We start from the raw sequence: 24,170 nt of genomic DNA, 5'->3' as shown, positions 1-24,170 counted from the left end.
CATCAACACTACACCAGGTAGTCAAATTTGAATGGGATAGACAAGAAATAGTGTGCCTGGGGAAGACAGTCTATGTGCTCGCATCAATGCCATTGTACCAGTCATTGAAGTGGAAGATGAACAGGGTCCATAGGTCTACCAGGTTTCTGACTTGATGTCGGTAGAGAAAGTTCTGAAGGGGAAATCCATTCCAAATCCAAAGATAACCACCGCATCAGTCATGGTAGCCTATGGGATGTTGAAGAATGGTTTTGTACTCGGTAAAGGTTTGGGCTCGTCTTTGCAAGGCATCATACAGCCGGTGTCTCTTCCCGAAAACTTCGGAATATTTGGTTTGGGATTCAAGCCCACCGCCGCAAACATAAGAAAAGCCAGAAAGCTAAAACAGAATGCATGGGTCCTTCCAAATCCAGTCCCACGTCTTTCCAAATCATTTGTCAAGTCCGGTACCAGAAGTCGCCCAGTAACAACAATTCCTAATTCTATGATTAATCCTGACGAGGAGTTAATTGAAAGATTTGAAAAGTTGTTTGACGATGTGAACATGGTGGAAAGTGGTGAAGATCCTAGCAACGCAGAATTTCAATTCGTTGGGCCAGAAGCAAAGCTTAATAATTGGAAAGCCACTACTCTCCCCATTCGAAAGGAGTCATGGTAGTTTATTTTGATTTTCCTTCAGTTTGTCTGGATCATTCCAGGGTTGTAATCCAGATGTTCATCTATCAGTCTGTTTGAAGTGTGCAAACCTTGTTATCTTTCATCATTCAATGAAATGCAGTTTCCCCTTCTTTATCATTCCTGATAGTTTTTCTTTTGTTTTTCTTTTCTGTACAGTTCTTTTTATGCTGGCTCTAGTGATATGGAATGCATAAGGAATCCTCAGCCCAGTCTTAAAAATCAATCTGATTCTGAAATAATAGTTCAAGAAGTAGATTGTGATTACGAATCAGAATACGATGAGGATGAGGCCTTCGAAGATATTAGTAAAGAGTTAATTCACTTCGAAGAAATACCCAAACCCAACCTGAATGATACAGAAGCCATCAATTTAGGACACACAGATAATATCCGAGAGACTAAAATAAGTGTCCACCTCGAGCCAAAGATTCGGGAAGAGTTAATCAAAGCACTCATCGAATTCAAAGATGTTTTTTCGTGGTCATATGACGACATGCCGGGTTTGAGCACTGATTTAGTGGTCCACAAATTGCCCACCGATCCAGTTTTTCCTCCCATCAAGTAAAAGTTGAGGAAATTCAAAACTGATATGAGTGTGAAGATTAAATAAGAAATCACCAAACAATTAGATACAAAGGTCATTCGAGTCACTCGATATCCTGTTTGGTTGGCTAATGTCGTACCTGTGCCAAAGAAGGACGGCAAGATCAGGGTATGCGTCGATTACCGCAATCTCAACAAATCAAGTCTGAAGGACAACTTACCACTACCCAATATCCACATTTTGATCGATAATTGTGCCAAGCGTGAGATAGGATCTTTTGTGGATTGCTATAACGAGTATCATCAGATTCTAATGAATGAAGAAGATGTAGAAAAGACGGCATTCATCACGCCGTGGGGAACTTATTGCTATCGGGTAATGCCATTTAGTTTGAAGAAAGCCGGGGCAACTTACATTAGAGTAATGAATATGGTGTTTCATGATATGATACATAAGGATATTGAGGTATACGTGGATGATGTGATCAAAAAATCAAAGCATTAGGCCGACCACATTGGGGATTTGAGGAAATTCTTCCTGAGACTTCGCAAGTACAACCTAAAGCTTAACCCTGCCAAGTGCGCATTTGGTGTTCCATCCAGAAAGCTGTTAAGATTCATAGTCGGTCGGCGAGGCATCGAGTTGGACTCATCAAAGATCAAAGCCATCCAAGAATTGCCTCCTCCGAGGAACAAGACTGAAGTGATGAGTCTGTTAGGGAGGTTGAACTACATCAACAGGTTTATTGCTCAGCTCACGACAACTTGTGATCCTATTTTCAAATTGTTGAAGAAGGATGTTGCGGCCAAGTGGACTGATGAGTGTCAAGAAGCATTTGATAAGATAAAAGGATACTTGTCAAACCCACCCGTGCTGGTTCCGCCAGAACCAGGAAGACATTTGATTCTTTACTTGACAGTCTTGGAAAATTCATTTGGCTGTGTACTTGTGCAGCATGACATCACCAGCAGAAAGGAAAAGGCCATCTACTATCTTAGCAAGAAGTTCACGGTTTATGAGGTTAAGTACACTCATCTGGAAAGGACATGTTGCACCCTAACTTGGGTGGCTCAGAAATTGAAACATTATTTGTCATCCTATACTACTTACCTCATTTCGCGCTTGGATCCGTTGAAGTATATCTTTCAAAAGCCTATGCCGACAGGGAGACTTGCGAAGTGGCAGATATTGCTCACAGAGATTGACATCATCTATGTGACTCGGACTGTAATGAATGCCCAAGCATTGGCCGATCATTTGGCCGAAAACCCGGTCGATGAAGATTATGAGCCATTAAGAACTTATTTTTCCAATGAAGAAGTGATGCATATCGATGAACTGGAGCAAATTAAAAAACCAGGCTGGAAACTTTTCTTTGATGGGGCTGCTAACATGAAAGGAGTCGGAATAGGAGTTGTGCTTATTTCTGAAACAGGGCATCACTATCTTGTTACGGCTCAGCTTTGATTTTATTGCACCAACAATATGGCTGAGTATGAAGCCTGTATTTTAGGTCTAAGACTAGCTGCAGACATGGATGTCCAAGAAGTCTTGGTCTTGGGAGACTCGGATCTTCTGGTACATCAAATTCAAGGAGAATGGGAAACGCGAGATTTGAAGCTCATACCGTACGGACAATGTTTTCATGATCATTGTCAACGGTTTCAATTAGTGGAGTTCAGGCATATTCCAAGGGTCCATAATGAGGTCGCCGATGCTTTGGCTACCCTGCCATCAATGTTGCACCATCCGGACAAAGCTTATGTCGATCCTCTACATATTCAAGTCTGAGATCAGCATGCTTACTGTAACATGATTAAAGAAGAACTTGATGGCGAACCATGGTTCCACGATATCGAGGAGTACATAAGAATGGGGATATATCCAGTGCAAGCCACGGGGGATCAAAAGAGAACCATTTGACGTTTGGAAAATGGATTCTTCTTAAGTGGAGGAGTTTTGTATAAGAGAACAACAGACCTTGGATTATTAAGATGCATAGATGCTAGACAGGCTACGACTGTCATGTCTGAAGTACATTCGGGAGTCTGCGGACCACATATGAGCGGATACGCTTTGGCGAAGAAAATTCCCCGAGCAGGCTATTATTGGATTACCATGGAGCGAGATTGTATCAATTTTGTGCGCAAATGTCATCAGTGCCAGATACACGGAGATTTGATTCATTCTCCACCATTGGAATTACACACAATGTCGGCACCATGTCCCTTCATTGCTTGGGGCATGGATGTCATTGGACCAATTGAGCCAGCAGCATCCAACGGGCACAGGTTCATTCTGGTAGCCATTGATTATTTCACCAAGTGGGTTGAGGCCAAAACTTTCAAATCGGTGACCAAAAAAGCAGTGGTCAATTTTGTTCACTCAAATATCTTCTGTCGATTCGGAATCCCAAAGGTGATCATCACAGATAAAGGTGCTAATCTTAACAGTAACTTGATGGAAGAGGTATGTAAACAGTTTAAGATTACACATTGCAATTCTACCCCATATCGTCCCAAGGCGAATGGAGCAGTCGAGGCAGTCAACAAAAACATAAAGAAGATACTTCAGAAAATGGTAGAAGGTTCGAGGCATTGGCACGAAAAATTACCATTTGCGTTGTTGGGATATCGCACTACTATTTGTACTTCGGTAGGTGCAACTCCTTATTTGTTGGTATATGGCACTGAAGCAGTAATACTTGCAGAAGTTGAAATCCCTTCCCTTCAGATTGTCGCTGAGGCTAAGATTGATGATGATGAGTGGGTCAAAACCCGTTTGGAGCAATTGAACTTGATTGATGAAAAAAGATTGGCAGTAGTATGTCATGGACAGTTATATCAAAAGAGAATGGCAAGAGCATACAACAAAAGGGTGCGTCCCCGAAAGTTTGAAGTGGGTCAACAAGTGCTGAAACGTATCCTTCCATTTCAGGTTGAAGCAAAAGGCAAGTTCGCCCCGAATTGGCAAGGGCCATTCATTGTGACCAAAGTATTGTCCCATGGTGCTTTATGTTTAACAGATATTGAAGGAAAATGCATAGACATGGCTATCAATTCTGATGCAGTCAAGAGATATTATGTATGATTTCTTTGTTAGAATTGTTGATTGTTTGTATTTGGCATTGTTTCAAAGATTGAAATGACGAAGGCAATTCATTCTGCTATCCAAACATTTTACCCTTTGTTCCCCCTTTTGAGCAACATTTGTTTTTTATACCCCTCTTTTGGAATCAATAACAAAGAAAAGGAAAATAAAGAAAAAGAGAAAAGAAAAAAAGTGAAAAGAGAAAGTATAACAACAAGGAAATTCAGGTGTGAACTACGTTTGACCTGATTCTTATTAAGGATACGTAGGCAGCCTCACGGCTTGGTCATAGTAAAATAAAATATCAAAAGATTCCCAAGCAAGAAACTGGGGCAGAAGTTGTACTAAGAAATGTGATTCCAAGAGTTGTAATTTTAAACCCTGTCAAATTGTTTTGAGCCTTTGATACCCTTTCTTTCTAACCCCATCCAAAAGCCCACATTACGATCCAAAGAAAGACCTTCCAATCAGTCTTCGAGAGATGCCAAATTGAGCAAATAGAGGTGATTCATATCAGGATAACACTCTGGTCCAAGCAGGAAAAGTAATGAAAATGAGAGAGTCTTATTGGTGAAAACCCTCATGGGCACCATGAGGCGAAAGCTGAGAGAAAGCAACAGAGTCTTATCGGTGAAAACCTTCGCAGGTACCATAAGGAGACAAGGAATTAAGGAACAAACGAATGTGAGAGGTTTGTCGGTGAAAACCCTTCAGGGCACTGCAAGTCGAACAAGGTCCGTAAGTTGGCGGAAAGTAAAATTGGGTTGTGGAAATCTTGGAGAACAAAGTAAGACAATTGGAAAGGAGATTGGTTAAATAGACTAGGCTGATTAATCCAAAATTCATACCATAATCATTGGTGCTAGTGACTCCACTCAGATAAGTTCCTTTTTCCTATCTCCAATAGTCATCCAAATTTGGATTTTCTTCTTTATTCTTAATTCTCAAAATCGTCGCATTTCATTGCTGTTAATTTTTACTCCTCTAAAGCTCTTCCAAGGTTAGCCTTGTTCCAACAAATAAGAAGGAATGTCAAAGTGTACTACCAGATTCAAAATTGCACAAAGCAAAATACGGCTAGGACATGCTGGAGATAGTATGATGAAAAGTGGGACCTAGGGTGTAAGCAAAGGTTAAATCGGTGGAATGGTTCAGTAATGTCATGAGAGATGTATGGTTATGAATAAAAGGGTCAGAAGTGAAAAACAACAGTTGGGGATCCTGTAGTTAGGGATCAGTCATGAGGTCAAAACCGTCCTTTCGACCAGTTCAAGGCAGTCTGTTGAAGCAAAGCAGGGCAAAGAGAAAACCTTCCCTAGCAAGAATGCCACAACTAACCACCACGTTTTAAACTGAAAAGATTTTCTTTGATTTGAAACAGGGGCAAAGATGACATTTGTTTCAGGAAACACCCTGTAAGGAAGACAAGTACCATGCGGGTTTGATCGCAGAATTCTCAGGACCCTCTTGGAAAATGGGACTTAGTTTAAAATTTAAAACAGTCATGAGTAGTAAAATTTAGAATAAATGTATCCCAAGGAATAAGATGTTTTTAAAGTTCGCATGTTTAAGATATGATATAATTAGGAGTTTTCAGGACCCTACTGGATAATGGGACCTAGCTTTGAGATTTCCATTAGATAACAAGGTTTAGCATAAGTTCTTGTTGTAGGGTAATATAATTTCGCCGTAGAATTGTCACACTTAAGATAAGACTTGATTTAAGAGTTGTCAGGGCCCGTCTGGATAATGGGACGTAGTTTAGAACTGGTTTGGATAACAAGATTTAGCATCAGACATACCCTTTAGTAGATATAATTTAGCTCTAAAATTGTCGTTTAATTAAGAATTGTCAGGACCCTCCTAGATAATGGGGAGTAGTTTAAGACCTCCTTAGATAACAAGATATAGCTTAGATTTAAAATCGTCGTTTATTTATGAGTTGTCAGGACCCCCTGGATAATGGGACATAACTTTCAAATTCTTAGTAATATTTGGTAATATGATTAAGTTTAACACTCACAGATGCGCCCAGCTACCAAATTGGGGCAGAAAATTTTCTTTTGTTTTTTCTATTTTTGTTGAAGTATTAGCAATCAGGCGTCCACCTAGAGAACAAGGAACAATAGTTAAAGTATCAGCAATCAGGCGTCCACCTGGAGAACAAGGAACAATAGTTAAAGTATTAGCAATCAGGCGTCCACCTGGAGAACAAGGAAAAGCAGTTGAAGATTCAGTAATCAGACGTCCACCTAGAGAACAAGGAACAACAATTCAAGTCTCAGCAATCAGGAGCCCACCTGGAGAACAAGGGAATACAATTCAAGTTTTAGCAATCAGGAGCCCACCTGGAGAACAATGGAATACATTTCGAGTATCAGCAATCAGGAGCCCACCTGGAGAACAAGGGAATACAATTCAAGTTTCAGCAATCAGGAGCCCACCTGGAGGACAAGGGAATACATTTCGAGTCTCAGCAATCAGGAGCCCACATGGAGAACAAAGGAATACAATTCGAATTTCAAGTAGTCAGGAGCCCGCTTGGAGAAGGAAGGGAAGAAGCAATTCAAATTTCAAATAATCAAGAGCCCGCCTGGGAAACATAGGAAAGGAAACAATAGTCAAAGGAAGACATTTAAAAGGTTCAGCAATCAGGTGCCCGCCTGGAGAAGAAGGGAAAGTATTTCAAAGAATACCATTCAAGTTAGCCACAAAGGAACTTCTGAGGAAAATACAAGTCAATGAGGCAACATCAGTCACAAGATCAAGTTTGGAAATAAATCTTTGTAAAGCATAAATTATAGCTTAGTCTAGCTTCTTCATTTTTGTCATAGTGTAATAAGGAGGTCAGTAGGCAGTATCAGCAGTAGCAACAACAGTAACAATAAAACCGCAGCTTCATGGTAGTCCCAGCTGCCAAAACTTCCCGAACTACATTGACATGATTCCTTTATAACCAAGGATATGTAGGAAACCTTTGAAGCAGAGGTTCGGTCAAATCTTTCAAAAAATGCTTCCCACAGAGTGTTCAAACAGGCAAAAATCGCTCGTATCCGCTCACTTTATCTTTGCACAAAAACTCTTCGTATTTCCGGACAAAGAGGGGCAGTTGTGAGCACGTGATTTTTGCCTCATACGAATTACTCCAAAGAATTCCCAAAATTATGTCTTTTCTTTAATTATGGGTTATTTTTAGGAATTATTGTGCAATTTTCCTGATTGTTTGCATATGTTTGTGTGCATGTTTAATTTTATTAATGCATTAAAAATACAAAAAATATAGCATTTGCATTTAATATTTAATTTTTATATTTTTGGAATTAATTAATAATTAGGTGTTTTACAAAAATGAAAATTCACAAAAAATAACATATTTTTGTATTTTGGTCAAATTGTGTGATTTTGTTTTAATATAGTATTTAATTATTTGTGATAGGTATTATTTAAAGTTAATTAATATTTTTAAGCTAATTTAGGTCTTTTATAATTTAATTTAGGATTTTTAAGTTTTAATTTTTGAAAGAAAAAGGAAGAAAAGAAAAGAAAAAGAATTAATGAAAGAGAAGGAAGTCAAATTTGGGCCAAATTCAATTTAATTCAAGAGGCCCAAATCAAATACACCTGAAACCCCCCCTCCCCCAGTCCGGTCCAAACCCGCCCCAATACCCAGCCCATCACCATACTAAACCAAACGACGTTGTTTGGATATGCTTCAATCTGGGCCGTTAAAAATTGTTCATCCAACGGTTTAGAATGCACCCCATCACCCGTATCCGACCCGTTTCATCTGAGACCGATCCGATCTCTAACTCACTCAAACGATGTCGCTCCATTTAGTCAGATGATCCAAGTCGTTGATCTCGTTTGATCGAACGGCCTGGATCCAATTTCATCCCCAGTATATATTTGTCCAAACAGACCCCACCCCCTCATAACCCCCCAGCTCATCGCTCATCTTCCTCACCCAAACCCTAGAGACCAGCCGCCACCATTCCCCACCACCTTTTGGTGGCGGCGCCAGCTCCGTTCACCTCCAAAATCACACCCCAGAATCACCCCAGCCCCCTCTTTCCAAATCCCCGATCTGATTCCCTCGAATCATCCTAGTACTTCTCGAATATTCAATCGAGGCTGTCCGGTCCCAAAATCCCCGAACCCTAGCCTACCCAATCGACCCCAAATTAACACCACACAACCCCCACAACTCCCTTATACCAAAACCATCATTGTTTTCCTTCGAATCTGACCGGAACTCGTCGAATTTTAAATCTAAGTTCAAAACTTAAAAGTTCAAAATCAGTTTCCGTTGATCCTGATGACATGCATCGATCCAAGCCTCTATTTTTTGTGATTAGAAGATCGATTCACTACAAAACTGATGCTATTCATTTTTTCTTGATAAAGAACAAATGATTAGCATCTGTTTGGGGTGACTCAGAGTATCAAAGACAAATCCAAGTTTGAGCCTGTCCGGTGAGTTCTTTCTTAGTCTTTGTTTATTTACATTAGTATTATTCTGATATTCGTTCTTCCTCATCTCTTTTTCTTTTCCTGGTCAATTTCAATTGAAATTTGATCAGTACTCTGGTATAGTTTATTTTGTTCACTATTTAGATTGGTTTCGTAGATTTGTTTCGCATAATTGGGATATCAGAAAACTTTGAAATCGTATCTCGTTTAATCACTTAGTCAGATTAGTTAGGATTTGTTCAGTAGTTTGGTATAATTTCTTGTTTAACATTGTATTAATAAGAATTGACTATTATAAGTTTTATGCAAGTGGTCACTAATTGAGAAGCTTCTAATAGTGGTAGGGTAGTATTTGCATTATGGAATTAACTAAAAGCACTAATTTGAGTGGATAATTTAAAATGGATAAGATAAGTTGTAGTGGAAAATGCACTAATTGAATGCCCATTTAAGGGAGATGAAAATCAGAAGAAGAACACAGAAAAAACATTCGAAGAGGGTGAGAGAAGACGGAGAGGAATAGACAGAGAGATATAGGCATTGAGATATACACAACAGTCGGGTGTTCTGAAATAGGAGAGAGGAAGATCGATAGAGAAAGGAAACAGAGAGATTGAAGAGAAACAATCTGAAATTAAAAAGGCTATACTGTTTTTACTGTTTCATCGATCACTTTTGCATTTTGTATATTTCTAATCTTTGAAAGAATATTTAACTCGTCGGGGTTTAAAAATAGATGAAGATGGGTTTGTGAAAGTTTGTTTTGACGTGTTGAAGTTTACTGTTCGATCGAACTTTTTCTGGACCTACTGCATATAACTTTTCTATTCAACTTGGCTCTACTGGTTGCTGAGTTTCTGCTGCTGTACTGCTTGGCTACTAATTTTCATTTGTTTTCCCACATTTCATATTTCAGGTACATGTTCCTAGACTTATCTCCCACAAGGTTTTGATATTGCAATGAAATGAAATCCGGTGTTCCAAATGTGTTTTCTGCACATTCAAATCTATTAGTTTAGTTTCAGTTTTTTTTAGTTAATTGACATGTCATATGCTCAACATGGGAGCTATTAGTCAACTTGCCTCTGTTGAAGTTAGTATAGCTCTACAGTAATTTTACTTACTTCTGAAGCTCATTGGTTATAGCTGGTTTTGAACTGCTGAGATAGGGAACTTGGTAGAATGTTGACCAGTAGCTATGTTTTGTGATAAGCCATGTTATATAAGAGTATGGTAGTATGGAAATATCAAGGAACTACAATAGTATACTTCGTCAAACATTGGAATTTTTGTTTTAATTTTGGTTGAGATAAGTGCTCTTGTTTGTATGTAATCTTGTATGATAACAGCTATTGGAATAACCATAAGTTCGAGGTAAATTGATATAGTCCATTATGTTTAAAGTATTGGAGTATTATGAGAGGTTCAATTGTGTATTCGTGGTATAAGTAGTGTGAATTTATCTATCAAATCAATTTGTAAACTAGTTTTCTTTCTTAACAATAAATTGCCTATTTTAGTTTAGGAGTGCAATTAGCCCATTTCTTATAACAAAATGATGTCAACATTATTACAAGGTATAGATTTGGTAGTTGTAAATAGTTTTCACAAGTTTGGACAATAATTGGCTTGATTTTGTTCATCTAAAACCTAATCGTCATAAGCGAATTAACAGAATAGTTAAGACTTGGACTAGAAATGAATGTGTAGAAGTTATGTGGAAGGCAGTTTTGGTTCATGTGATGAGCTTGTCTGGATTGAAGTGATGATTGCTTAATTGTGTAAAAAAAAAATCAGTGCATTGTATATGATTAAAATTGTGATGTTGATAAATAGGCAAATGCCAGATGTGTACATAGTACGAACATATTGTATGAGTACTGATTTCGGCATTTTAAAAGAGGATATACAAAGTTGAGTTTGCTTTGGTTGGAGTGATGGTTATTTCATAAAACAAATGGTATGCATATCAACTAAAGTTTCTCCCAACTTTACACGTAAACGATTTTGCAAGTTTTAAACACATACAATTGGTCTCAAGCATAGGAAGAGAACAAACAACTTATGAATATGGTGATCAAGCTTTAGGCACATAATTAAATCAAGGGTACTGTTTTCGCGGTGTGGTTGTGATACAATTTCCAATACAATCACCACCATGTGTGCGGCATGGTGTCGAATCACGACCCGATCGGCTAGGCCGTCTCATCTGAGACATCATCCTTTTCTATCAATCATCCCATTTCATACTTCTTTCACATCTTTTCATTTGATTGGCACTAGTGGTCAAAATTATAATATCCCCTTTTTATTTGGCATGTTGGTCTTGTTGATACCTAATTTTTCTCAATAATATTTTAAAGTGCATATATACCTTCAAAACTATGCATTAGCATCAATGGATATTTTTTCATAATTTTTATACTTCTAAAATTAATTTATTCCAGTGTTTTATTTATATAAATAATCACAAAATTGCATCACAAATAATTTTAAAATAATTCTGAATTTACTATTACTATTTATGGTCCTATTAAGTCCAAATTATTTCACAAATAGCTAAATTAGCACCTTTTGGTTATAATTTCAATAACTTTGCAAATATAGTCCATGCATATAATTTTTGCATTATTTAACCAGAAATTAGTCCATTGTATTTCAAAATACTAAAATTTATTTTTAAAATGTATTTATGCATGAAAATTTGTTTTTATATTTAGTTAATTATTTTACAAATTAATTTTATTCAATTGTTTTGGGTATTTAATAAACATCCTTTTTATTTTCAATTTTAGCCAAAATAACCAGCCCAACACCTCTTTATAAATTAACCCAAAACCTTAGGCCCAAATCATTTACCTGCCCGACCCAAATGCTTAGCCAATCCTGGCCGTTGATCACTTTTGATCAACGGTCAGGATATTTCCTACCATAATTAAACTAACCAACCCCCCAACCCTAATCACTTACTCCCTTCCCCCCACCGTCACTCATCCCCTTCTCTCTCATACGCTCTCTAGTGGAGCCCTAATTTCCCCGTCGTCGCCGGCTTATTCTGCTATTCCATGGTGTTTCTTCATCACCTCTGGCCTCTACCGGCCTCCTATTTGATATGGCTTATCTGTCTCCTAGATCCTTGAGGAGATTTCAAGAGACCTAGGCAGGTCTATTGTGCACCTTTGGATTTCTTGCTTGTTTCAGGCTATTTGCTCGTCCTTTAGTAAGAATCTATCTTATTTTTGTAACGAATCCGTGGTTTTCTAAGCCCAAGTTCTCGTCTCTATTGTACTTTCTAAAAATCCTAATTTTTATCTCCGATCTTCTCAGATCTGTATAGATCTGAGATGAATCAAACATATCTCACATGTTTTCCTTGAACCTTTTTTGGTTTTCAACTGATTTCCCCTTTTTCCTAAACTAGGGTTTACCCTAAGTCATCTTCTCAAAAGGTTTTATGATTTTTTAATGCTTAATCGTTTGTTCTTAAGTGTCCTTGACTGATTTATGATAAAGTTGCATAAGCCCTAGTTGATTTATGTTAAAACTCTAACTGTCTGATGTGTTGCTTCGATTCTGAGTTTTTCAAAGTTACTAGTCGTATTGGTTCATTCTGTATTCAGATTTACACGCTTTTCCTTAGTCAAATTCCTTGCTTTGTGATTGTTATCAAAATTAATCTCTATTAGGGTTTTTTGAATTATTTTCCATCTAATTTCTCTGTGTTCCTAATGTTTTATTCAACCTACTTTGTTTATGGAAATTGATATATTCTTTCCAGAATTATTGAGTGATTTGCTCTGTTAAAAATTCATGTGCATGATTCTTGATTATTTCCTTGTTTATGGATTTAATTAGTCTTCTTGCCTTACTTAATTGCATGTAGTATCTACTGATTCCTTACACGATAATTTCCTTAATTAGACTCCTAATTATTCACTATTTTCTTATGTCTGATTTGAATTTCTTTCCTTAAATATTTCTTGTCCTTACCGTTGGTTAATTACCCATAATTAAGGGAAGACTATGCTGATTTTTCGTATAATTGATTATGTGATCTTCCTTTGATTAACTGAAGTTGGTACTGTTACCTTATTTTCCCTACTCTTGAACTACTATATAAACTCCTTTGTTTTACTTCCTAACACACGAACATCAGTTCAACAACACACACTTATACTCAAAACTCTTTTTCTTCTCTGCTACTTGTGATAATCACTGATCTAGCTGGCTATAAGACAAGGCTAAATATTGAACTGCACCTGCTTTACATTCTGTACTCTCTTCCTTGGCTGGTATATCTCAGTTAAATTTTGAAACCTAAACTCTATGTGTTTCATTACAATATTAGCTCATTAGTTACGAATTCAATTCCTGTTCCTGTTTACTACCTTGCTTACCATGTCTAATCCTGCTTTATTCAATATGTAATTAACATGTACAAACTATAGTTGTCCATTTGATGTTTGTCCAGCATGTCTATTCACCCTTGTCTATTCTCATTCACTAAGGAAATCATGTTAGTTAACTAATCTTTTAGTGTAATCGACTGACCCTAGTTGTGTGTCTGATTCTGCCTGGTGCTTCTTTGCTTTCAATATGACTCTATGTCTCAATTACCTACCATCATGACTAACCTATTAATTCTATAAGCTCCTAAGTGTTCTATGCATTTTGTTGTCTATATGTCTCCCTGAGCGCTGTCATGTGTTCTCTTAATGTGAATTCTATGTGTCCCCAATCCCTTTATCCTTGTGTGAAATCTGTTTGTTGAGTATTTCTGAATATGGGTGTTTTATGACCAATTGATTGTTTGTTGATTTCAAAAGTGTTTTGGTACTCTTCTTAAAATGTTTTTCACTACCAAACTAGTTTCTATTTCAAAAAGCCTTTTACTCCTAAAGTTATCTCTACACTATTTTTTTCACTAAGTCTTCCAAAACTATGTCAAGCACTCTCACTTTAATCTTAGGTCAATAGGTTCTGCCCCTCCAGTGTGTGTACTGCCTAGGAATCCCATAAGATTCCTCTGAACTCTAGCACACTGGGGCTGGCCGTTCCACACTGCACATAATCAGCCCCCATTTGAGAAATGGTCTTGGTGTGAGCACTGCCCGGGATTCTTAAGGTCCTTAGGTAACTCTAATACACCAAGGAACACATTATTGGCTATGAGATCTATTGGCTTCTAATATTCTGTTGAAGGCCTGACATTCCCAGGTTTACTTTGAGCCTGATTTAGGCTCCATATAGCATAATTTCATTTACTTATGTAATTCATTTGATTCTGGTCTGTAATAATTTTTATTTTTAAATAGATATTAGGGCAATTAGTAAAAGGGAGGGTTCCTATATGATGTTTGTGGGAAATTGGGTAGATATCATGCTTTAGGTTGATATATAGTAAAAATCATGCCCTTAGTATATATGTATATTTGCAATAGAAATCCTACTTCGAGTTTATGTCACGATAAAAAAACATGCTTAGGGCCCATATGCTATGCTACTTGCATCAAAACCTGTCATAAGTTTATAATATTTGCATTAGAAAACCTGCCTTAGGGCACTCACGTTTATATTTTGCATATTAGAAACATGTAATAAGTTCATTACTTCTTTCTCCGACTTTGCATAAGTTATTATAACCTGGAAATCATGACATTAAATTATTGTTGTAATCTTGGTTAATAAAAAAATGATCATCTTTATGTGCATTAGAAATCCTGAATTAGGACTTTGTTTGCATTGACTCCAAACCATGTCTAAGTCGTTTTGAATAAATAATTGTCTATAAAAAGTTTAAAACAGTCGAACACCTAGGTATCATGTCCTACTTTAAACGCGCATAAAATCATTTTTTGTAATATTAATCACTTAGATCAGTATGCCTATAGGATTAAATAACTTAAAACTGTTTAATTAGTTCCTAGATTATGACTGCATACAGACCCACGCATAGGCAAGCCTTAGGCAATTAAATAACTGTGAAATTAGGTTCTATTTATATGTGAAATTGTCTAGGTTTAACAGACTATAAAATCAAAGGCAAGCTGACTAAGGGTTCTGCCATTTCGATTTAATTGCTGCATATTCTGTATCTGTGATGTTCATGTAGATATCATGTTCCTAGGCTTCTCTGAATTTCTTCAAAATCAGTTGTGTTGAGACGTGCTATGTATCTGATTATCTGTGGAGGAAAACATGAGCCCCCTAATTGTTTCCTATTTGACAGTCCTATGTGTTCTTTGTTGTCGCTTAGATTTTACCTTTTAAATACCTTAGGAGTGTCTAGAACTGCTTAAGTATAGAGGTCATAAACGCCTCTGGGACCACAAGGAAGGAGCAGGTAAAGCACGCTTAGAGTTCGTTAATTAAACTCGCTTATACAACCACTAAGGGGAGGGTAATGGGTAGTAAAAGGATATGATGACCTGCACGCTAATATCATGTGTAGCCCCTCTAGTTGAGGAGGATTACCGGGCATTGCACAGATTGATCCTATAGGCTAATCAACTTAGGACTTCCCTTTCCCAATTCACATATGTGTGCTTAGACCACCTAAACTTATTTTATTTACATATATGTTTAAACTGCCTAAACTTCTTTTATTTACATATATGTTTAAACTACCTAAACTTCTTTTATTTACATATATGTGTTTAAACTGTCTAAACTTCTTTTACTTGCATATGTGTGCTTGGACCATCTAAAATTCCTTGATTATATGTGTGCTTAGACTATATAAACATCCCTTATTTGCAAATATGTGCTGAGACCACTTACTTGTTAAATGACTAATTCACATAACTAATTTAGGCCGTGACCCACCATTGTGGATCGTGAGGGGTACCTAACACCTTCCCCTTAAGGTTATTTTGAGCCCTTACCCTAATCTCTGGTAATGCAAACTGATTACATGAGTTAATTGCTCTAGGTGCCCAAACGCACCTTAATCCGTTAGGTGGCGACTCTTTAAATAGCCAATTCCCAAAAGGAAACGATTTATTCCCAATGAATGTCGAAACCCGTACTCCCGCATAGGAAAAAGGGGGCGCGACAGGCCATATTTCGTATTTCATATTTCATGCTCACCTTTTTCATTTTCAACCAACATCATGTATTTTCACCAATGAGGCATTTACATTTAATACATTTAACAAACATATGAGCAAACAAGAGTCTTAAGTACATTGATATTTCTTACATAATTGGCATTCGCTTTCATTTGAGACACAACTTGAAGTCATTGCATTTAGATATGCAACCCATACGCTGAACATATTCTCAAATAGTAGTACCATAAAAATAAAGCATTTGAAATAAATATTTAACACATATGTCTTTTGACATAAAGCTTATTCGGAATAATCGCTTCATAATGAGTTACTCGGGATTTACAAGGACATTGTGGGGTTCAATTCTAAGAGAAGAGTTTAGCCAACATACCTCACTTGAACTTCCTTAAACTCTAAAATATTTCGAAAATCTTAGCAACATCAATCTATTTTAGAAATATAACAAATTGAACCAAAAACTAGGAAGATGATTATAGTTCCACCTCATTTGAGCATTTTATTGAACATTAGTTGTGCATTAAGGTTTCAAAGTCCTCCTATGGTGGATTCCATCATCCCCAACCCATTATCTACCATTTTTAGCTCAACAATCTTCCTACACACTCTGATAACACATGCATGCAAGATGAACAACTCCCACATCGTAGAATTTCCTTACTATTTACCCATTTTTAGTTAAATTTCAAAATTGAGGGTTAGGGTGTGGAATCTTACTTCTAGGATAAAGACCTAATGAGTTTCCCTTGTTAATCTTTTAAGATTTGAGCAAGAACGGAGGAACAATTAGTAGAGGTATTCTCTTCCACTCTAGAGCACTTTCTTACTATCAAAATATGAGTTTGAACCTTCTAAAACGACCCCCAATATTGTTTTATAAGAATGGGATCGGGTTTATAAAACTAGAAAAATGAAGCTCCGAAACTGATTTGCGGTCGCATATGCAACCGCATAATGCTTCTGCGGTCCGCAAAATAGGCAGTGAAATAGATCTCTGGAACTGGGCACCTCTGCTTGGGTATGCAGCCATTTTGCGGCCCACATATCAATTTGTGAATCGCAAAACGGGCCACAAAATCTACTCCTGAAAATCCTCACGTCGATTCTATAATGCAATTTGCGGCCTGCAAACTAATTTTGTGGCTGCATAATGGTCCACATTTTTTGCTCAAGATTCTGCTTCACTCTACACCATTTTGCGGCTCGGAAAGTGATTCTACGACCGCATAGTGGACCGCAGAAATGCCCTATTTTTCCAAAAGTTTTTTTCAACCCCCCAACGCATACAATCATTAACATAAAGACTACCTCGACACCACGAAAACACGAGTTTTTGGTAAAATTTTATGAGGCCTTATAATGTGACCCCTCATACCACACTCTTAGCATACATTGGAACCATAGTGACATACTCCCAGATGACATCTCCCACACTTCACACATCGGGGGATGAGGCCCGCTAAACTGACTCACCCCGCTGACCTGATATTTACCCCTTTTGCATACATCATAATCATTCCCCTTATCGTTCCTCCAGGCCTCCAATGCAGAGTTAACAATCCCAGTACCGGTTAGTTGTGTGGGCTATTGAAATTGCCCAGATCTACCACAATCGTAACATATTTCAAGAGTCATCCAACATCTCCCAATTGACGCTTCTTGCAAACCAAATATTCCAGCACATTAGTACCAACAACCCTCTTTCATTTCTTATATGCTCTCACCACATGATCCAGTGGTGCGGTAACATTGGTAGGAATAATGACACTTCCCTAGCAACAAGTTCTTCCAATCTCTCCATGGCTCTACACATTCTCCCAACGAACTCTTGTGAAATCTCCCCCGGATTCAATGACCGGGTTATTCCCTCCTCGCTGCTTCGAACTCATGTGTTACTCATCTAGAAAATGATACATAACAAGGAAATTAGCCTCCTATATTGAGCTCTATCGCATGATCTGGAGTATCAAAGAAGTGTAAAATTTCCTAAATGTCCAAGTAGCCTCCTTATTATAGAAGTAGTCGACAACACACATATAAGAATGACTCTACTAGACACGGCTTCGAGACATCCTATGACACTTTAAAACTTTAGGCTCTAATACCAAGTTTGTCACACGGCGAACTCAGGGAGTGCGACCGGCGCTTAATCAAGTGAGCTCGGCCGAGCAAGCCCGTTAGATTTCCTTCTACCCAAACTCATCCATGAATAAAGAGGAGATGTACTCCATTAATCAAACACTGAAAAGATATTAACAACTCCCATTTCATTTCCATTAACAACTTCATTCATAACTTCCAAATATTACAAGTTTATAGATATAATGAAAAACATGTTTGCCAAATACCAATATTTCTAGTTCAATTCCCAACATCAAACTCCAACCACAACCTGTCTATGGAGCCTCTAAGTACAATAAAAGAGTAGTATGGAAATTGATAAGTGGGAATTTTGACAACTTATTAGTGCCTTTTAGCTTTCATTTTAGTCCAAAATCACTTAATTGTGTTCCCGAAAATTGAAGAAATGTGCTTAATTGCAAGAATATCTGAAGATGAGCTCCCAAGATGAAATCCAACTCAAGAAGGAGTATCTAAATTCAAGGACAAAAATAGGCACAGAAAACTCAGAATTGTGGATCGCAGAATATCATATGTGGCCGTAGGTTGTGAAGAAATTTCCATTAGAGAAATGCTCAAAGTGCGGTCCGCACATGATATGTGCGGCCGCAGAAACTGGGTCAGAGAAAAAGATTAGAGAAGCGCAAAAGTCCAACAAAAGTTTAGAGAAACTGGGTCAGAGCAAAAGTCCAACAAAAGTGCGGGCCGCACAATTATTGTGCGGCCGCAGATGTAAAGCTACCCGGTCGTAGTCACATTTGTGCGGATCACATAAGAGCAAGGTCTGGCCGCAAACATTATTGTGTCGATTGCAAAAAGAGAGCAGTGCGGCTGCAATTCAAAATTATGTGGCTTCATATTTTCAATCCTGTCAAGCTTAAGCAAAGGGTGGATGGCACATGAAATTATGCTGTCGCAGAACCTCCGAATGGTCATTTTTGTTCGAAAATTCCAGCCAAGTATAAATAGAAGAGTTTCATTTTATTAGGTCAAATTTTTACATCAATTGCTACAGTAGACGGTTTCTTTTACTATTGTTAGTAGTTTTGCTATTTTGAGATTTTTGAATATTGATTTCATCATTTTAATTATCAATATGGGTTTAATTATCATATCTTCTTGTACTTTTTTTGTTTTAAGCATGAGTAGCTAGATTTTAACTAGGGTTGTGACCCAACCCTAGAGTTTAATCTTAATGGGTGTTTGATTTATTGCTTTTTTATGGTTGAGTGTTTATTATTTAGCCTTTGTGTTCGGTCAAAATTGAGGAGTATGGTTCTGAAGTCTTAAATAGCGGTATAGGCTTGAGTTTGGAAGACTCGAGGCGTGGGCCAGATCCGGCTAAGGGACACCTACCTCGAGGAAGCTGGTCAAAGGCCTGACACGGCCTGTATCGAGGACAACATAATCTCGAAGTCAATCAAGAAAGAGTGGGAATTTCTCAGGAACACGTGGACTAGATCATTAATTAAAGGATGAGGCTTGTATGAAATAGTACAGATCCGTACTAGGCCGTTATACACCTGTACAGTTGGAATCCTTTGTTTTTATGAGAAATGTACTATATTAGGGTTTTCCCCTCCTATATAAAGGGGACCCCAATCACTTTGTAAAAGAAAAGATTATTTACTGCAATAAAATATTCTTATTCTTCTCTTGTTTTACGTGCTCTCCAATTACTCTTAAACTTTATTACATTTACTTTATTGTTCACACTTTATTACTCTTAGCTGACCTCCATGTCCTTGGATAGCCGAGCTTGAGGCCCCCTAGTTTCTCAACAATATTGATTTGGTTCTATATTTCTTCTTACTTAAGCTCAATGTTACTTGTATAATCGCTGGTATTAGAATAAATCACGTATCTTTAAAACTATAAAATATCTTTAATTATTAAGATTATTTTTTTAGGTAATTAGTTTGGCGCCCACCGTGAGGCTAAAGATAATAGTGATTATTTTAGTGCTAGTTTTCTGATAACACACGTTATTCTTCACACTTTTTCTTGTCAAAGTTTCTTTGATTTCAGGCTTAATTATGTCTAGCACAGAAAATGCACCTGCTCACGGCAGTGAAGGACTTGGAGAAAACAGAGGCATAGGGATTAGTGTACCACCTGTACACCCTGAGGGAGTGCCAAACATGGAGCCGGTTGATATCATCTCCCACAATGCTTTAAACATATATGCAGGCGTAGTACCCATAAGAAATGCACACAGGGAAGCCCAAACCGGAGGCCAAGAAACGCGAGGTTTGGAAAAATGAGGAGTCAGCCTCCAAGTGATATTCGAGATGTTGCATGCTCAGTAAGTCACCATCGCTCAACTTCAAAGCTAGAACAGGACTCCTAACACACCGAACAGGTAAATATGTATGACGAGCCAGTACTAGAAATACCCGATGAAAGCGGCTCGGGGGATGACCCCAATATCATGAAATTGCTCAAGGAACTGACTAAAAGAATTAAGTTAGGAGAAAAGAAGATAGAAGACAGCGATAAAAAGGTGGAAACTTACAACTCTCGGGTAGATCAGATACCCGGAGCACCTCTAGTTTTGAAGGGCCTAGATGTCAAAAAATTCATACAAAAACCTTTCCCCTTGTGTGAAGCTCCAATTCCCATTACCAAGAAGTTTCGCAGGCCCGATATACTGAAGTACAATGGAACAACTGACCCTAATGAACACATTACTTCTTACACTTGTGGAATCAAAGGAAATGACTTAAATGATGCCAAAATCGAGTCAGTATTGTTAAAAAGGTTTGGAGAAACACTATCAAAAGGAGTTATGATCTGCTTTCATAACTTAGCTCCTAACTCTATTGATTTGTTTGCTATGCTGGCCGAGGACTTCATGAAAGCACACGTCGGGGCCATAAAAGTGGCCACAAGAGAATCAGATGTATTCAAGATAAAACAAAGGGACGACAAAATGCTAAGGGAGTTCGTGTCCAAATTTCATATGGAAAGGATGGAACTACCCTCAGTCTCCAATGATTGGGCAGTTCAGACCTTTATGCAAGGTTTGAATGAAAGAAGCATGATAATATCTTAACAGATAAAGCAGAACTTGATCGAATATCGGGCCGTGACATGGTTAGATATGCACAATCGGTATCAGTAAAAAGTTAGAGTCAAGGATGACCAGTTAGGAACCCCCTCGGGCTCGGTTCATCCGAATAGATTCGCAATCAAACCCCCGAGGGACACAGACCGGGGACCAAAATCCAGTAAGGAAAGATATCAACCGTACATCGAAGACCGGAGGAACATTTCAAGGTGTAATGCACCTCGAAATGATCGAAGAACAAATTGATGCCAAAGCTCTCAAGGATTCGTAGGTAAAATCGGGCCTGATAGATGCTAGGGAGTAGTGGAGGATCCTAAATTATCAGAATACGACTTCAGCATCGACGCCTCAAGTATTGTCTCAACCATTGGCAAAATTAAAGATACTAGATGGCCCAAGCCCATATAGACGTATCCTTCTCAGAGAAACCCCAATGTAATGTGTAAGTACCATGGTACTCACGAGCATAAGACCAAGGATACAGATAGCTCAGGTAGGAGATAGCTCGATTATTTAACAAAGGGCACCTTCGTGAATTTCTCAGCGACCGGGCCAAAAAACCATTTCCGAGAAAGAGATGCAAATAGGAGGAATGAACCTGAAGAACCTCAACACGTCATTCACATGATCATCGGTGGAGCCGATGTCCTACAGGGACCTACATTCAAATGCACCAAAGTATCCATCACAAGGGAAAAGCGGATTCGGATTTACTTGCCCGAGGACACCCTTACATTCAGCGAGGAAGATGTCGAGTCTTTATCCCAACCTCACAAGGATGCACTGGTAATTTCTATTCTTATCAATAAAGTTTAAGTTAAACATGTTCTCGTAGATCTAGGTAGCTCAACAAATGTAGTCAGATCTAGGGTCGTGAAGTAGCTTGGTGATACACTCAAATTACACTTTAATTAAATAGTGTAAGGCAGTCGGTGTCAAATATGATAACCTAACAAGGTTGGGGTCGAATCCCACAGGAAATAGGCATGAAAAAGGTTACTCGAGTAGTGTGTTACTTGACTTAGGTCGTAATTCTATTCGTTTAATTGTAACAAGAGTATGATATGATTGTGATTTGAAGACATAGCTAATTGTAACGTTGAGAATGTAAATAATTTGATTAAGGAAACCAAGGTTGTGTCCCCTTCAATAAAATGTAATGCTATCGGTGTTAATATGATTCTAATTGAAGGTTCTTTAGATATGCAAATGATTTCTAAATGACATCCCACTATTTTCCAATAGTTGTATAGTATTTCCTCTTTATGATTTTTCCAAATATAAAAGAGTTGCAATTAAAAGAAATCAATTTATGCCAAATAAAACCCACTTATTCCTAAGCGATTCTATTAAACAAGGTTTAAAGCCTTGAGTCTTTGATATTTACTTCTACCAAACTCTAACTCACTTTTCCAAGTAAAGAAAGAGTTTAATGGCTCTTGTTAATGTTTGCAACCACCAACAATAAATGAAGAATGAGAAATAAATATATATCAACCAACCATTATATATATATATATTCAATGTTAAACACCCATTAACATAACACCCATTTAAACACCCATTAACATAACACCCACTTAGGGTCCACAACCTTAGTATTTAAAGCTAGCTACTCATGCTAAAATATGAAAAGATGAGAATATTAAATGCCATAAAGATTACAAAGTGCAAGATTCTTCACTCCTAAATCTTCCAAAAGAGAGGAATATTCAAAGGTTGGAATGTAGCTCAAAAACAAGACAAGATGCCCCCACAAAATCCCAATAAATCTATTTATAGTGGCCTAAAACTCGGGACCAATTTAGGACAAAAATACCTTTCCAAGTCAATTATGCGACCGCATATCTGTTGCATAACAAACATGCGGTCCGCATTCTCATCAAAGCCACCGCATCCTCGAACCCTAGTTTTCAGGTAGTCGCCGCATCTTGGTTATGTGGTCCGCATTGTTGATTTGCGACCGCATAATGTCACTGCATTTCCAGCTTTAGTATCTTCTACATGGAGATTGCGATCCATTATGCCACCCGCAAACCTGTTATGCGATCGCATTATGGACCGCATTTTTTGAGCTTGAATTTGGCCAACAGACTGTTTGGCTTTTCGGTTCCTTTGAGCACTATGCGGTCCGTATGTTGGATTTGCGGTCTGCATTTTCACATCTACGATCACATTTTGCCCTTTCTTGTCCTTTTGCGGCTTTTTGATTTCATTTCCATGTTCTTGATTCCTTAAACCTCATACACTGCAAAAACATTAAAATTACATAAGTATAAGAGCTAATTGCATTTAAAACAAGCTAAAATCTAAGCAATTTGTATTAAATGTGTCAAAATTCTCCGGCATATCACTTGGGCTGCTCGATCAAATCATACCGGCATCTCCAGTCTTGAATAGTTTTAACATGACAAGCAAAACGACGAAAGGAGAAATCATCCTCCCAGTCAATATGGCCGAAACCGTACAAGATACCAAATTCCACGTCATTGAAGGTGACACAAGATATAATGCTTTGCTCGGAAGGCTGTGGATCCATAGCGTGAGGGCGGTGCCATCTACCCTCCACCAAAGGATGAAGTTCCCAATGAAGGAATAAGTGAAAACGGTGCACAGAGAACAGCATGCTGCAAAATAGATGTTCGTTATCGAGGAAGTGGTGCCAACACCAGAACCTTTGATCTCAAAGACATCGACCCCCAAAGGTAAGCAAGTGGCTAAGTAGTAGCAACAACGTCGTGCATCAATAGAAGCAAGGGTAGTACCTAGACCCTCGAACCCTCGTTGTTCCCGAAAAGCTCGATGCTATCAACCCAACTGCTGAAAAGAAAGGTACACCTGAGAATGGAATTAATCCCCGCTCTCAGGAAAAAAACTCATTTAGTCTCTTGTTAATGCTATAGATCGCATTGCTTCGATATGATAGGAATTTCGCTCAGCGGATAAACATGTAAGACTTATATTGATGATATGACTGGTTAAGTCCCCGTGCGCAGAGAACACTTTTTTTACCACAACAGAACATTTTCTGCTTTTCTCACGCTCAATATTGTCTTTCAGCCTTGTTTTTTTTCACTTACTATTCTTTATTTATTGTTCTTCATTTACTGCTATTATCGGACCCGAG

This window comes from Nicotiana tabacum, chromosome 7 (assembly GCF_000715075.1).
Source record: "Nicotiana tabacum cultivar K326 chromosome 7, ASM71507v2, whole genome shotgun sequence".
In the NCBI taxonomy this organism is placed as follows: domain Eukaryota; kingdom Viridiplantae; phylum Streptophyta; class Magnoliopsida; order Solanales; family Solanaceae; genus Nicotiana; species Nicotiana tabacum.
This window is presented reverse-complemented; position numbering follows the sequence as displayed.